At 33.5% G+C, this 16,859-nt stretch overlaps 1 protein-coding gene and 2 long non-coding RNA genes across 5 annotated transcripts in view; 1 reads left to right on the forward strand and 2 right to left on the reverse strand.

Moving 5' to 3' along the window:
* The window catches only part of LOC149483913 (uncharacterized), a 227,323-nt gene that overhangs the window by 168,024 nt on the left and 42,440 nt on the right, over positions 1 to 16,859 (reverse strand). The window lies entirely within an intron of this gene.
* LOC149483922 (uncharacterized) overlaps positions 1 to 16,859 on the forward strand; it is a 188,253-nt gene that overhangs the window by 39,585 nt on the left and 131,809 nt on the right. The gene's annotated exons all lie outside the window — the stretch shown is intronic.
* p130CAS (Serine_rich_CAS and FAT-like_CAS_C domain-containing protein p130CAS) overlaps positions 1 to 16,859 on the reverse strand; it is a 55,366-nt gene that overhangs the window by 31,912 nt on the left and 6,595 nt on the right. Inside the window, exon 2 of one of the 3 annotated variants that reach the window (XM_089701451.1) lies at positions 5,660 to 5,695. The exons of the other annotated variants lie outside the window; for them this stretch is intronic. The gene's annotated coding sequence lies outside the window, so the exon portion shown is untranslated. The remainder of the gene's footprint in view (positions 1 to 5,659; positions 5,696 to 16,859) is intronic. 3 annotated transcript variants of the gene reach the window in all.

Genomic DNA, 16,859 nt, shown 5'->3' on the forward strand with positions numbered 1-16,859 from the left:
GGACTTCAGGTGAATGATTTACGCATAAAAAATGTAATAATTTTTTTTTCTGTTATACAAAGAAGCTGATTAGTAAGGATACATATACATATAACAAATGTACATACGAATTTAATTTATTACATCATAACTGTTCGTTGATAAAAACTCAAGAAAAGAATGTTCATGTTTTTGTCGCACGTCACTAAAAGCAACATATGAACTTAGACGTCATATCCCGTTCGCAAGTTTTATTGCCCTCTTATGAGAGCCGCCATGTGCAGGAATCTACATAAACCACACTGTAGGGCTAATTTCATATTCGGAAGTAAACGAAGATCAAAAGTTGCAACGCGTAAACGTTTTATAGCCATTTTTTTAAAACTCTACTATTTTGTATATTTCCTTTATAAGTATATGTACTAGCTTCAGCTTCGCCAAATGGAGTCTAATGGGAATGAGATGTTTCATCTCAGCAGAAAGTAGCCTAAGGGGGACAGGACTTATGTCTTGCTCATGCTCCTGCCTGTCAACTATCTTCAAACATAAAAATCATATCATAAAATTACTGAGACTTTACCTGAATAAAATACGAACATACACACTTTCGCATTTATAAAAAAAGGTTATCTATTTTATTCGAGTCAATTTACTATTTAAAATGTTAATTTAAGTTTACTGATTTTATATTAGAGCTGGCAACCGAGCACTCTAGGACATCACTCATTATCCGGTCCATCCACCAATTTAATGCAGCTTTTATTGGTTAGTCATTAGTAAATAAATATGCAATAAGTTAATTAAATATGTATATTTTTATATACCTATGGAAATTTGTTATATGTAAATTAAACTTATAATTTTCCTGGAGCTGTAATTAACACAGAAATCGCTTCCCAGTTAACAAGGAAAAAGAAAGTAGCGTATCGTAAAAGTAACTTGCGAAGCAAACTGTACTAATAGATTAAAGTCAAGAAACGTGTTTGCAAGTGTGACCTCAATTATCATTATTCGCTTAATCAATCGTTAACCGTTATTTGGCTAGCGAAATCTTTAGGTTATCGATACGAAATCGATTTTGCGAGTCTGCATGTGAAACCGGAACGAAGATCGAATCGTGTGACGAATTAAACATAAATTAAAATGCCTCGAGCTTGTGTATAAATACAATGAGATTAAAGTATGGCTAATGGCCATGAAATGAATTTATCTTTTTATCTTTTGAACAATTTAAACATTTAAAACGTAGGTACGCGTTGGTCTTGCATAAGTCGCATTAAAACATGGTTCACAATAAAAACTAATTACAGTCTAGACAATGTTGACTTAAAAAGATAAACTACATATAATATATTTCTGCACAATGTATAAATTGGGGACAATGTTTACGAAAATGTGCATTCCTAAAGTCTAGACTCTAGACACTATTAACGACACGATGTAGATATTATGTCGCTGACAAAGTCTCCGATTTTTTTATTTTATTTTATTATTATATCTTTATAGACAAATTAAACTATACATAGGTACTTTGACTGTTACATAATAATTAGAAATAATGGTCAGCATCATCGTTTATAAAAGATTTCTTGCAAAGTAACCTAGCAAGGAAAAAGTTAATCTCGGTAACTATTGGTTCGAATTGAAAGTTATTGTTGGCTTGGAAGTTGGAATGTCCATTTGTAGAGGATGACTATAGGCTGTATAACAATAACAATAATCAATATTCCTATAATTAAATATTATAATGACATATGGACATAAATATTTTTTATAAAATAATGACGAAATATACCTATGTCTATTTACCCTGGCATTTATTTTACAAATCCCTTGAAGTTTATTTTACGAAATTATATCAAAACTTCAACCTCATTCCTAGAAATATCATAATATGAACATTGTAGGTAGCTAACCGCATGAATCTAGACATGCAAAATAGCTCACGGATGTAACTAAGTATTATACGCATATTATATTTCAGACCGTCAGCAATTCCTTTGTTATAAATGCAAGTTATAAATGAGTAATATTATTCCGTATGTGCGAATTGTCCATAAACGCAATAGGTATAAATATTTCAAACAAAAACATAATTTTCTTGTCATTCAGCTAAATGAGAAAGCGCGAAGACTTTGCATACTTAAGCGTTCATAATAATTAATAATGAACGCGAACATTTATCGCGAAAGTCACATAAAACTATCCTAAGCAGCCAATAATAAACAAAGTTATAGGTAGAAACTCAAAACGGACAGAGAAAAGCGTAACTAACATCGCTCAGCTGTTATTGATCGTTTGTGAGGGACTAGGGAGGGACGCACCGTCTTGCTTTGACGGCTCATTTCTACATGTCGTGTATCGCTTAACCCTGCCACTGGCAATGGAATAGTCATCGTGACGTGCCACAATTGAGAATGAAGACAAATCAAGAGTTGCATAGAAAACCTCGACATTCACAATGGCCAGACTATTTATAGCTTTCAGAATGCCTCGCTTTATATAAATGCAGCTTATAGACTATGAAGTGGTATTTTCAATGTTCATATACAAACACATCAGTCTTGTTTTGAAATGTCAGGAGGAAGTTCAGGCCTTTCTCGAAATTTTACATAACAATTATTGAGTTCATTTGCTACCCTTGCATAATGACATTCATTGGGTACAACCAGTAGCTGACCTTTCATATTGAGTACTTTCCACGGTCCTTGCCGTGAGCGATCTGAGACTCAGCTGATTCATATAAACTATGGCCAAAATTACGTAAACTTTACTCATCAAGATTAGTCATTCATTCATAAGTCATTTTATATTAAAAAATTCCATCGTCCATTTGGCATCGAATTATCTTGCAAATTATAGGTATGTACTTATATTATATCATAATTATATGTAATACAATATATTTTTTACATCATTTATTATTTACTATATTTCAACCATTCTTTTTCTCAATATATTGTCTTAGGAATTATGTAGTTTGAATCAGTGTATTTTGCTGTGTAGTATCAACTGCATAGAGAGCAATCGGGAACCAACCAAAATAGGGAACTAATAAAAATACGTTTAGTTGGAAATTCTAATAAACACTCTATACATATGTAGGTTTACTGGTTAGGCGCAAGTTGTACTAGATTTACGATGACAACATTGGCTCCGCTTCAATTTTACTAAGAAACGCGTCAAAGGGTCAATAAAAACAGTGTAGGCTGAGCGCCTGGGCGGTCACTTTTTTCAACACTTGCGGGAACAAGTCCGGTATAGAAGGAAATCGTACAAAAAAACCTGTTAATGATCGTGGTTGTGTCATGTTTGAATGAATAAATTAGGACGGTTAAAAATGCGCTTACATGGACACAAGCTGAACAAAAAGTGAAAATGTATTATATCTTTTCCTTTATTTCATTGCGTAGATGAAAAACGTATCTTAATGTTATTAAAAGTTCACTCAATATTTGCAAATATTTACTAAGTAGTAGGCATATACATAATACAACTATATGTAATGTATGGGTTATTACTAATTAAGTGCATTAAACATATTATCTTATCTCAGCATTCCGCTAAATCATTCGGTCCCTTTATTGAAATACCGCTCGGTCTATTTGAACCCAAAATAAAACATGTGGCATCCAAAAGGGCCGCAGGGCGGTCACTTAAGAAAATATTTGCACAAAAAGTAAAAAGTTTTCCGAATAAAACCATTAAAAACAACTGCAACGACCTCGGGCGGCCTTCCAAATTCCAGCATTCAGAGAATGCAGCTACCTGCTTTTAAACCATAGATATGAAGCCGACAAATATGCGCAACCCGACCTAATTCGATTATTGATCAGGGAGCAGCCTCCGAGCGGAATGGAGCGACCTTTCGAAACCGATAGAGTAATGCTAGTGACCCAGTACGTCAAGTGACGTACAAACAAATATGCGCGGCCATATGGTTTCGCCTATTGCAGTCAAGTGTTCATTTATGGACGAAAACGTTTGCGGACGCCATCTATAGAACTATTATGTAGCCGGCCACTTAGCTTGGAATGCTAATATTGTAATTATCATAATTCCTACCTGTAATAATGTTGGCTTATTATAATAATATTATTCGATCACACGTTGCAATGCAAAGCCTTATTTTGTAATCTATGTTGAGCTTTTAATATCTACAAAGTGTACTTCAATAGTTTTTCATCATGACTACAGCTAGAACACTAAATACACTTTTAATAAATATGTGGATATATTAGTGTCCGACCGAACTTTCGGTTTCGGTTTCGGTTTCGGCCGAGTTTCGGCCAAAAATCAAGTTTCGGCCGCAGTTTCGGTTTCGGCCAAAATCGGCCGAAACTTTTGCCGAAACCGAAACTTATTTCGCAAGTTCAGTGAACTTAGTTCACACACGTTCACGCTCGCCTAACTTCGTTTTCCTCGGCAACGCTTTGACGGACGCTGTCAAAGCGTTGGTTGACCCACGCTGGTGGAAACAATTTTTGATTATCTATGTTGAGATTGGAACTGGGTGTAATAGTAATTAATAATTATTATTTTTATATAAGAGGTACCTAAAAGAGACTGATTATTCTTCTAAGTACAAATATCAATCCAAAGTATTAAAGACTCTTTAATAAAGAGAAAGATCTCAAAATACCAAAACTTAGTATTTAAAGTAACAGTAACAATTACTGATTTGATTTAGATGACTGATTTTACTGAGAACTTAATTTGAAAAAATAATAAAAATTAAAGTTGTTATTCTTAATATTTTAAAAATATTATTTTTTTATTTTATTATATTATTTTTAAATAAATGATTACAACAAATTTAATATATGTACTGTGCTTTCATTTCATGCCCTAATTAAGGCAAAATAGTAGGTAAAATGCACCAAAGTTCAGTATTTTTAGAAATTTCATACTTGACCACGTGAGTTTCGGTTTCGGTTTCGGTTTCGGCCGAAACTGAAGCCACGGCCGAACATTCGGTTTCGGTTTCGGTTTCGGCCTGGAAACCAGTTTCGGTCGGACACTAGGATATATGCAATTTTTCCGAATAAATACGATATTTAAGGATTTGATATAATAATGGCTAATTATGGAAATTTTGTATCACACCTTGTGTCTAAGGGCAGCTAATTTTCACAATTATGTAAGATAACACAACTTTCACTGAGTACCAGAACAAAGGACGACAGAGAATACTGAGACCAATAGAAATTGCCGCATGACACGTCTGATTTTATTGTCTGCCCTGACGCGCACTTTGTCGGCGGCATGAACAGCTCCAAGTGCGCAGACGTAACAGCTCTATACAATAAACTTAATGAAAAATGAAACTCACTCGCACAGTGATAAAGTTACGGCTCTAGCAATCATTATTCAACTCAGCTATTACTTATGGAAGTATTTCAGTCGTGACCGCCCGGTTTTTAGCAAAGGAGGCGTTCGCATTGTGTTGCACGAAACGTCTTCATAACTTTGAAACCGTAACCGATAATTTGTATGAGCTGCCGAGAAAACGACTCTACAATATTGCTGAAGTACAATATAAACTTTGGATTATTTCAGTTCGTTCTAATATCTCCAAAATATTAGAGAACACTATAGGCCGATTATTAAATTCAAAGTTTATATACCTCATCGATACAAAAATAATGTATACCTACTATCAAAGGCAAAAATTACTCACGCTTGTGACTTAAATAAATTTTCATGAAGGACGCACCTGGAACAATGAAAATGTAATCAGTATTATATCAATAACATAAGAACGATATAAATATCATACAAATCGTTCACACAATTACATTCAGTATACGTCGACGTGCATTGTGTATCACACAAAGGGTGTAAGGAATAAACGAGTATAAAAAGTATCAATAAACAACCTTCGCTTGATTTGTAAGCTTTAGCTCTTAAGTTGAGGTACATAAGAGTTCTTGGCGCGTGCAAGTTATTGGACGACATATTATGAGAGGTTCTATTATTTATTGGATCATAGTTTCGGAGGTTATCAACCTGGCTTCTGGTTCCTGCAGGATAACAACGACAGATAACTGTACCGTGAGATTGTTTGCCGACAAAACGATTATATAAAGTGATAGTATTTAAGAGAAGAGAAAGTAAGATAGCTAGTATTCGTCTGCGGAATTAAAATGATCAGAGATGTTATTAAGGTTATAAGTTAGAGATAGACTACAATCATCGCTATCATAATAAATCAGTATAATGATTGTAATAAACAAACTCGTTCCGGAGAAGCTGTCGGTTCGGCTGTAAATAAACAACGTGCCATTAAATTTGCATATAGCCATATGTCTGCAGGATGTGAACGAAATCGGGTCCGCTCGTAAAGCGACCGCGGCTTTCAGCTTAAAGGTGTAATGGCCTAAAAATTGGACCGCGTTGCGCATTCGAAAAATTAAACTTCACGCATTCGAGGCAGCCTCTGTCGTTATTTTGAGCTTTTTATTACTATTGTTCAATGTTTTATATATATTTTGTACAATATATTATATTATGTTCAAAACTCGTTCAAAATATATAATTTTAAACCATTCCGTTGAAATAAGACGAAAATAAACACGAAAGAGCATTTTTATTTTGACTTTGTCTATAAAATATGTATTAGCACAGACTAATAATAATATACTACGTATACAAGTATTAGCAACTTGGGAGGGCTGAGGGCGGTATCGATAAAATACTTTAAACGTGGGTAGGTACGTGGCTATTATACTGTCCGCAGCATTAGCAGAAGCACTTAAGAAAACAGCAATTAAATGTTTACCTTTTAATACACATAGAATATGTATGTACACCGCAAATTAAAATACTTTTTATCTTAGGGATCTCCGAGAGTGAGTTTGTTAGTAACCAAATCTGAGACTGTTTCCATTAATTGATACCTGTGTTAGATACCATTTTTTCATTTCATACCTACTACGGATACAAAAATACACATTCTATATATTTTGATTATTACCTATATTAAACCTCTAAACATCTATGTAATAATATAAAAAGGGTCAGGACGGGAATATACTTGAAACGTTGTGTTAAGTTTTTCTTTTTCAAACTAAAATTTCCTATTTATTCATGGAGTAGTTACGCGACAATGTAAGCCAACAGGTGTCACAAAATTGTTTCAAAGTGCTTCGTTGTTGCTTATGTATTTAAGCGCTCTCAAAGGTAATTTTTCAAAGTCTTTCATAGGCTTTACAGGCCTCTAGAGGCCTAGTTCTGGAGTGTACGCTATTACGCGAAGAGTTTACAAGCATGCAAATGGAAATAATTTGGAAAATCCAAAAGTGCACGCCTCATAATTTTTTTTAATAAATATTTATTAATTATTATTTTTGTTTATTTAATAACAATTAAACCACATCGAATCAGACCCTGAAAAATGAAAGGGTTCTATTCCTGAGCATACTCAAGCGTAAGAGAAAAAAAAAGACTCGATTAGTAAAGTATTTCGGTCGCTATCGTGTTAACAAGAAAAAGGATCCGCACATACAGACACACGGACGTCCAAGACAGAACTTTTTTAAACTGTTTTTTAACTAGTTTAAATAACAAAAATGACATCAAAAATATCATGAACGTTAAAAATAGTGTTTTTTCTTAATATGTGTGTGTATGTATTATCTTACAAGTGCAATGTATGATACATAAAGACATTTTAAGTTTGAAAAATCAGATGTTTTGCGCGAAGTGACAGTAGTACCCACCTCAACGCTTCGCTTATGAGGCGTGCAATAGATGAGTTTAATAATTTTATTCAACCTGCAACCTAAATACCTACATTTAAGTCAGATACATAAAATTAATCCTAATATATGAATATACTTGTTACAAAGTGTGTACCTACAATTTTACTTTTTGCTTAATTATTATTTATTATTGTATGCAATATCTAGATACCTAGTTAAATTTATATTGATATAAATGGCTATTAATTTCCAGCTGTCCATCTGTTCCCAGATTTAAATGTGGCCTGGCGCCACATGGAGTAATTTAACGTCGACATGTGACAAAATGTCGACCACGTTCAGCTCGTCCCGAATAAAATAGAAAGATAGATCGCTCACCGTCTGTCTTCTAACCTAATTGTTGTTGCTACAATTTACAACTTTCCGCAACTGAGAGATTTAGCGGTTCCCGAAGTAAACCCATTACGAAAACTAGAGTTTTTGGATTAACTTCTTATTTATTGGAAGCATAAAGGTAGAATGTAAAAGGATAGAATAGGTCGAATAGTTTGTAGGTATGTTCTGATAATAGATTTCGATGTAGAGAGATAAGAGTTTTACGATACTGATAGTTATCATAGTAAAAATGTATGTCAAAAATAGAACTAATATTAATGTACTCAGATATTCTATGATTTTACAATTTATAAATATACAAATTTCGTATCAGTGGAAACTTGTTAACCTTTTCTAATACCTTAATTTGGTCATTATCTCACTTGGTGTGCATTTGGTGTGCATTAAATGTTTTATCATGTGTATATTGATAACAAAACATCTTGCAGCACACATACTGTCATGTCAAAACACATAAACATCAATTGTACGAAGGTGGCCAACGCACGTGAACCGAGAGACAAATTACAAGTCTCCTTTGTAATTTGTCGGTCGGCTCTTGAATAATTCATTATTTTACTACGTCAATCAAATTAAAGGTTGTGTCAGATTCGAAACGCGATCTGGTTTTGTGCATATCACCCATGAACATGTGTTCTTTAATATTTCACATTTGTCCATGATACCGTTTGAAAATAAACTAGACCGTAATTCCGTGATATAAAAATTGACAACAAATTCAGTGGTTATAGTCACAATAAATTGTAAATGTTTATCTATTCTTATTGTAAACACGTAAATTCTTAATCAAGTGTGTTTACATTTAAAGAAATAATCGTACTAAATAACAAATAGCTTTCAGCTAGCATGTCACAATATCGCATTATTGTTCGAAAGTCGATCCCAATAACATTCCAATCTCTATCCCTAATTATACCTCCTTTTTAAACAAAATATTTCCTTAATTAACATAATATCATGTTTATTGTTCCTTCAAAATCGGACATTCTAGCAAAATTAAGACATCAATGCGTAAAAAAAGTAACTAGTTGTATTTGATGGAAAAACTTAGTTCGCAGTTGTTTTAGCAGTATATAAAAAATAAATAAAAAAGTATTTACCGTATTGGAAATAATGGAATTTCGATACTGGCAAAATACAATAAATGTATCATACCTGACACTAAGTAAAATACATATTATTATTTTGCCTTCAAAAGCATATTTTTATTGGATTGTGTAACTTTCGAAATCTTTGGACATAACACCGTTATTTAATTAAGTTAATACCGTTCGCACAGATAAAATAATTCAGACATTTATGGCGGACTGGTTTACACTTTTTTGCAATACCGCTGTAATTTGTTTGACAAATAATTAAATATTTTCCGGTTTAATATTTCGAATATTTAACTTAAAGTGGACACATAATATAATATATAATATGTATATACCTACTTATTAGTCTGATAAGAGAAAACGTAGTAACACTCTACACGGCACCAAAGAGCATTGTTCGTTTCCTGGTATTACAATACTGTTATGAATTCATGTTTAAAACTAACCCCTTTATTCTAGTTTGTTCTCAGATTTCTTAATAAAATAATCCAGTAGCGATGGCAAAACAGCGGAGTCACGATCACGACTGTCAACCGTCAGCATACGATAGTCTGATTTTATCAATTCACGAACTCTCTTATTGCCCACTTTTGGTTAACAATCCGACACTTGCTAAGAAAGAACGGCTACTTATATGGCAGTGTACTTGTTTGTTTACACTAAAGTTTCGTGGGCGGAGTGGACGGTCAAAACTGGAAACTTATAGATAGCCTTAATCTCATAATAGTTTGAAATGACTTAACACAATGCTTTGATATTATATGTACATTAAGCTTTGACTTAATTAAGGAAGAAATATTCAATACAAACCTTCAATAAGTTTAATGTGACCACAAATACAAAGCGGAGCTTTTGTAAAGCAATCAAATAATTTTCTGCAATATGCATATTTTGAATTCTACTTTTTAGATAGGAGTGAATATTTCTTTACCAACACAGTAATTAACAGCAATTTCACTGTGAAATTGTTGTTAATTATTTCATAATTACAGACATATGAACATACCATAAAATAAAATATAACTAGTTTTATAACACTATGGAGAATGGATGCTAATTGTGTCCGTAGAATGCGTTTTATGCGCAACGGCTCTAAAATTCGTGCGCTGATATGAATTTATACACACGTGCTAAGAATACAAAGTGGCAGTAATAAGAACTGAAAGCATAACACAAACGTATGGGCCAGACAGTGTTTTAATATTTGATTTCAATTCGTTTAACGACCCTTTAGGAGTAATTTTCTTTTAGAACCTACTCGTAACGAATTAAAAATATCTCTTGACCACGAAAGTAGGTTCATTAGTAGCAACAGATAAACAATATTTCAAAGTAAGTAGGTGATAAATAATATAATAATTTCATCTCAGGTTATATGAAGATTACACAGAATAAATTAGGAAAAGCAATCTACTATAACAAGCTCTAAGCAACAAATAAAGCCTCCACCAGACCAACCACTTTCGCGAAACGTGGACCGGCTTTTAGCAAAAATTTGATCAGTGAAAGTCATACACCATAGCGCTATAGAGCCCTAAGGGAAAACAATGACATTATTACTTTATGGGACGAACAATTTTCTGAAAGCATTTTATTTTTTCCACAATGTTTATTTTAAAACTAGAGAAGTATGTTCAACCGGTCGAGGTCTCTTATCTACAGTTATACCAAGTAGTGATTGATAAGATAAATAATATTGCATTTAGTCTTGAAATATTAAATTGTGCTGAAGAACTTTACGATCGTCGTTAAAAGTCCCGCAAAGTTAATATCCGATATAAAATATTCCCTTAATCAAACTATTTGTAGACAAAATTACTAATTAGACCACCCAACGAGCCCCGAGGCACATCGTTAATTTATAAAGTTTAAACGATGAAATCCGAAAGTGCTTTATTTCAACTCGTATTATTTAATTGTTCAATTTTAGTGTCCGACCGAAACTGGTTTCCAGGCCGAAACCGAAACCGAAACCGAATGTTCGGCCGTGGCTTCAGTTTCGGCCGAAACCGAAACCGAAACCGAAACTCACGTGGTCAAGTATGAAATTTCTAAAAATACTGAACTTTGGTGCATTTTACCTACTATTTTGCCTTAATTAGGGCATGAAATGAAAGCACAGTACATATATTAAATTTGTTGTAATCATTTATTTAAAAATAATATAATAAAATAAAAAAATAATATTTTTAAAATATTAAGAATAACAACTTTAATTTTTATTATTTTTTCAAATTAAGTTCTCAGTAAAATCAGTCATCTAAATCAAATCAGTAATTGTTACTGTTACTTTAAATACTAAGTTTTGGTATTTTGAGATCTTTCTCTTTATTAAAGAGTCTTTAATACTTTGGATTGATATTTGTACTTAGAAGAATAATCAGTCTCTTTTAGGTACCTCTTATATAAAAATAATAATTATTAATTACTATTACACCCAGTTCCAATCTCAACATAGATAATCAAAAATTGTTTCCACCAGCGTGGGTCAACCAACGCTTTGACAGCGTCCGTCAAAGCGTTGCCGAGGAAAACGAAGTTAGGCGAGCGTGAACGTGTGTGAACTAAGTTCACTGAACTTGCGAAATAAGTTTCGGTTTCGGCAAAAGTTTCGGCCGATTTTGGCCGAAACCGAAACTGCGGCCGAAACTTGATTTTTGGCCGAAACTCGGCCGAAACCGAAACCGAAACCGAAAGTTCGGTCGGACACTATTCAATTTATTTCCGTCAGTCCAATTACCTTAACATTTAATCCATTCTCTAGGAATTCAAGGCATTCGATACATTTAACGACTAACATGGCTTATAATGAGAGCGTGTTTATCAAGAATCAATCGGTAGAATAAGGTAAGTCAGCGATGTCGCTTCGTCCAATATGGAGTCAATTTGCAGTGCGTCGGGCAGCTTCAAGTTGCTTTTTATAACATTTGAGGTCATTGACTCGACACTAAACAACACACGTAAGTGTCAACGTACTGCAATGGGAAACATTTCCGCGGCCTCCGCTGCAAATTGTTTGTGAATAATGAGTTAATTTGTTTGTGGCTTTGCAGCGCGCCGGCCATTTGTTAATTGTATCAAAGAATTCTGTCACCCTCAACCCACCTTACCACCGACGAAGTCGAATCTAAACCGCATGCATAAACAAAAAAAACTAATGGATTACGAGCTATAATACCTAGAGCATTAAAACAGTTAATCAGGAAAATAATGCTATAAGAAAACTAAAGATACCAGTCATGTTCATTATAACCGTCTAATAAATTTTAGAGAAAACAAAGGCACCCTGAATAATTATTTCAAAAAATTACATCTAATTAGTCTCATCTTAAAGCAAACTGCTGTATAACAGGTAATTGTTCTATCTCTTTGCAGCAGCTTTCAATTCAGACGAACCTTTGTTCTAATTCATCCAATTCAATCCAAATACCCAGTATATACGTATAAACCTGTGGTATAAACGGAGTATAATATAATTAATATTAATCACCTTTATTCAAGAAAAGCTGGCCTCTACATTCACGTCGACATTTTAATATTCATGCAATTTATTATATCATATACTATTTAAAATTTTCTTTCCTGACAATAGCAACTCATCCATTATTTTAACAAGGAAAGGAGGAAGCCATTTTGAGGCCTATTGTCTGAATTTAATCTCCCTGAAACAATGTCGGTTGATGAAATTAAAAAGTGCCTTTGTTATCCTGAAACTATTAAACAAACCGTAATCAGGACTGTCAAAAACATAATATAGAGACTATGGATTATTAGTTTCTCTTTCGATAATTCATTTTTGTAGTATGAGAAAATCTTTAAAAATAAAAATCCTAAAGAACTGATGCTATATGAAAAGTTAAGACCATGAAAGTAATCAGAACGGCTTTTTCATTAAGTACTAAATAAAAAGCCATGTTCCACATATTCAACCGTTATAGTATCTTTTAAATAGAGCAGAATCCTTGAATATAGAACAAAGTCATAACAATAATTATAACTTGCGCTTCATTGTTTAAAACTCGCATTTTAAATAAAAGGATATTAATACGTGAGTCTATAAACAGCCTCATATAAGAGTAGTATTAATTTTTGAACTAATTGGAACCAACAAAGCCTATTGATTCCCAACTAAAACGAGAAGCAAACGGTGCTTATAATGAGTGGATTTCCGTTTCTGCAGCGAGCTTCATTTTAATTGAGTTAGTGCTTATCCCAGCTTTGACTTCAAGCAGACTAACTTAGCTTTTATAATTCGTTTTGAAATAATCAGCGCGGCGAACTGACGCGAATAAAGCACTAGTGACTCGGCGTCAACGTTTCCAAGACTATTGCGTTTAACGTCTGTGCCTACTCATTTACGAATCTTTCTAAATTATCTGTATTTTCGTGGTAATTTCATATTTTCACATTACAATTTTACATAACATGAGAGGTAGTAGGTACTTGACCATTTTGAGAAAAACAAGCCTTTGTCATGAAATACAAAGATGAATATGTATACATTACTTATCTTATTGTATACAATTAGTTAAGCATGTCATCGTAAATAGGGACTTGTTATAAGTTTATATGAAGGTTGTGTTACACGCGATAAGTGTCGGATACAAAACGTACCATGTTGTTATATCTAGTTCATCATACATGACCTAGTTAAATTAAATATTATACTAGGGTATTATAACAAATATTTAATAAGTTGTAAAAGGTTAACGTGCTGGCCTTACACCATTACCGCTACTAAAATAAACTAATGCTTATACACAAATGAGTCATAAAGTTTTAAAATATTACAGAAAGTTTTAGGTAAATTATATGCTTGCTAAGAAGCGGTGAACATCAAGACATGATGTGAATAAAAGCACAAATATGCAAAACATGATTATTCTGAGTATACCTGATGTTACCGAGGTACATGGGTGTACATGGTAAGCTTTCATTTGCTCAAATTAAATACATATTAAAACTTGTTTAAACCGATGCATAAATGATCCTTTTGTCCCAAATATTAACACAAATGCTTAAATCAATATTAACAGTATGTAATCACAAATTGCATCCAATCAACTGACCCGCAACTTCATATTGGAGTGAGGAAAATCTCGAATTAATTGATTTTATTGCTTATCGAAAGTCCAGCATTTTATTAATATAATCATAATTGATGTTTGAATGCTTTATCGAGGTAACATGACCATGATGATAAGTGACGTTTGAAATTTAAACTTTAAAGTATCGCATTAAGGCTTATACATGCGCTAATAACCTTGACCATACTTGACGGATCTCAAACCTCTCCCGCTGCACCTTCTTTTTTCCTCGCATTTTGTATTTAAAAAGATACTAATCAGTGAAACAAAATATCCTCGTCAGGGACTGTTGTGTAACTGATAATTTATTAAACATAAAATTTTCAGAGCTCTAAGTCTGCAGGTTACGAAGTTTATAGAGTATTTGCGGAAAAATCAATGACCACGGCACATTTTTTTTCTAGAAATCTATTAACTTTGGAAAAAATTCCTCGCGAGCAATTAAAGATCAAAGACCATCCTATTTTATATATTTTTTTCGGTATTGTGCTTTATGTTGTACCAGACTTTATAGAGGTTGAACATAGTCGAAATTGCCGGGTAACGCCTTAAATAAAGTATCCAAATCCAACGAATCTACGAGTATCTCTCTGGTGATCGAAAATCGTAACTTGAATCTCATTTTCCGATAGAGTCAGATTCGATTTGTTCACACCACCCTATTTAGAAGTTTGTATGAGATTTCGAACTTAGTTAAAGTCGAAGTGTCGTAAGCTACTAAGGTCTATATTGGATTATCCCAACACCAGCCGTCAAATGCGAAGCGGCGCGGTCGATAGAGGCTAACCAGTTAATTACGTTGTAAAGAGCGTTTGCGCTAGTTTTAGCGTGTCTTATCTCGCCGAGTCAATAACCATCACCAAAGAGTAATTGATTCAGATGTAGACGGCAACGGTGATCAATTAAATTGTCGAGAGCCTTACCTTAAAAGTTAATCTATCAAGTTCAAAGAGAAACCAACAAATGACGACTAATGATATGATAACGTTCGTGGTAGAGAAATCGTTGCGAAACTTTTGCTATTAACTTTAAAAAATATGAAACAATTTAGAAATCGACAATGAGGGTTCGGGATTCCGGCACATCTCATAAGAGCTTAAGACAATGGTGTAATAAATATCTCTGTTCGAAGTGAATATTAAGATTGTCGAAACAGTAATCTGCGACAGATAACTGCTGGCCTTTGTGAATAATTGCGTCCGTTAAAAGGTTAACAAGGTATGAGAGAGTATAACGGACTGTAAAAATCTTCGCGACGTACAAGTGTACCTTAAACATTCATAAAAACATTTTCTAGAGAGCTCCCGGAACTGACATTTACAATCTGACCGAGACCTGCCCTAACCTATAGATTATTATAGAGCATATTACCAACCGATGTAAAACATTCACATAGCAATAATAGAATTGTATTTCAAAAGACTGCGTGCAGTTAAACAAAATAAAACCTTTTATATAAAGGGATTGCAACACAACAAAGTACATGTGCAATTAACATTCAGAACTAAATGGAACCAAATTGTGGCATAGATATTTGAAGTCAGCTAAGAAAAATTCCTTTCACATGCATTGATTATATTAAAAATATACAATACCACAATTATTAACACCTAGCATATGAGAAGTTAAAACATGCTGTAATTTTGTCATGAGACAAGTCGAAAAAGTAATGTTATAAAGTAATTAAATAAAGCGAATAATGTAAACATGTCTCAGTAAGGTGCCCTGAGGGGACTTCGGCCTCGATGGCGCCCTATAAGGTCCTGACGGTCAACGAGCCAGCTTACGACACTACCCTTTACGATTTTAGGAATAAACCTCGGAAATTATATTCAACTGTCAAGTGGATTTAAATTTCCGATTGAGCAGCAATTATCAACATACAAACGCATTAATATCTTAGCGTTTTCTATTTAAACACAGATTTTAAAAGCCTTCATGGCAAAACTTGTTTTAAAGCTTTCAGATTGAGCATATATAAATGTATATGTACTTTAAATATAAGCTTGATATTAGTGTAACATAAAATTTAGCCTCATATAATCGTTCAAAGCCTACTAACAAAGAAAACAATATCTATGTTGAATAAGAAATCAATGCGAATCAAAACATCTCAAGAATCAACGCCTATAAATAGCAACTAAATAATAGTAAATAAAAAAACCTCATAAATGCCGGCAATTTCCAAACTGGGCGAAACAATCGAGAGCTGAAGACACGGGAGCGATTGGTCTCACCTTATATGGAGGGCGGGAGCATTCTCCAAAAGTAGCCTAAAGGACGCCGCCGAGGACAGCAGGCAAGAAGTCGATATACCGGCCCCGGGTATTTAAGGAAACGATAGTTCCACGAAATCACGCACGCGATTCGTACTCCAGAAACGTTATTTGGATGCACCGGTTTTTACTAATTGGCCAGAACAGGCCGCGTCCTTATAAGGCATCGCATACTTCGGAAGATGCGTGAGATCAATATTTTAGACCTCTCAACAATGTACCAGATTCTTTTACGAATTTATTTTTTCAAATTCAAATTATAAAAATTAAATTTTATTTTAAATAGCGATAAATATTTTGTTACATCTCTCGCTCCACATT

The sequence above is a fragment of the Colias philodice genome, chromosome 12 (genome assembly GCF_061535455.1).
Source record: "Colias philodice isolate Cphi_HAF_F1 chromosome 12, ilColPhil1 Martin Lab GWU primary, whole genome shotgun sequence".
Lineage (NCBI taxonomy): Eukaryota > Metazoa > Arthropoda > Insecta > Lepidoptera > Pieridae > Colias > Colias philodice.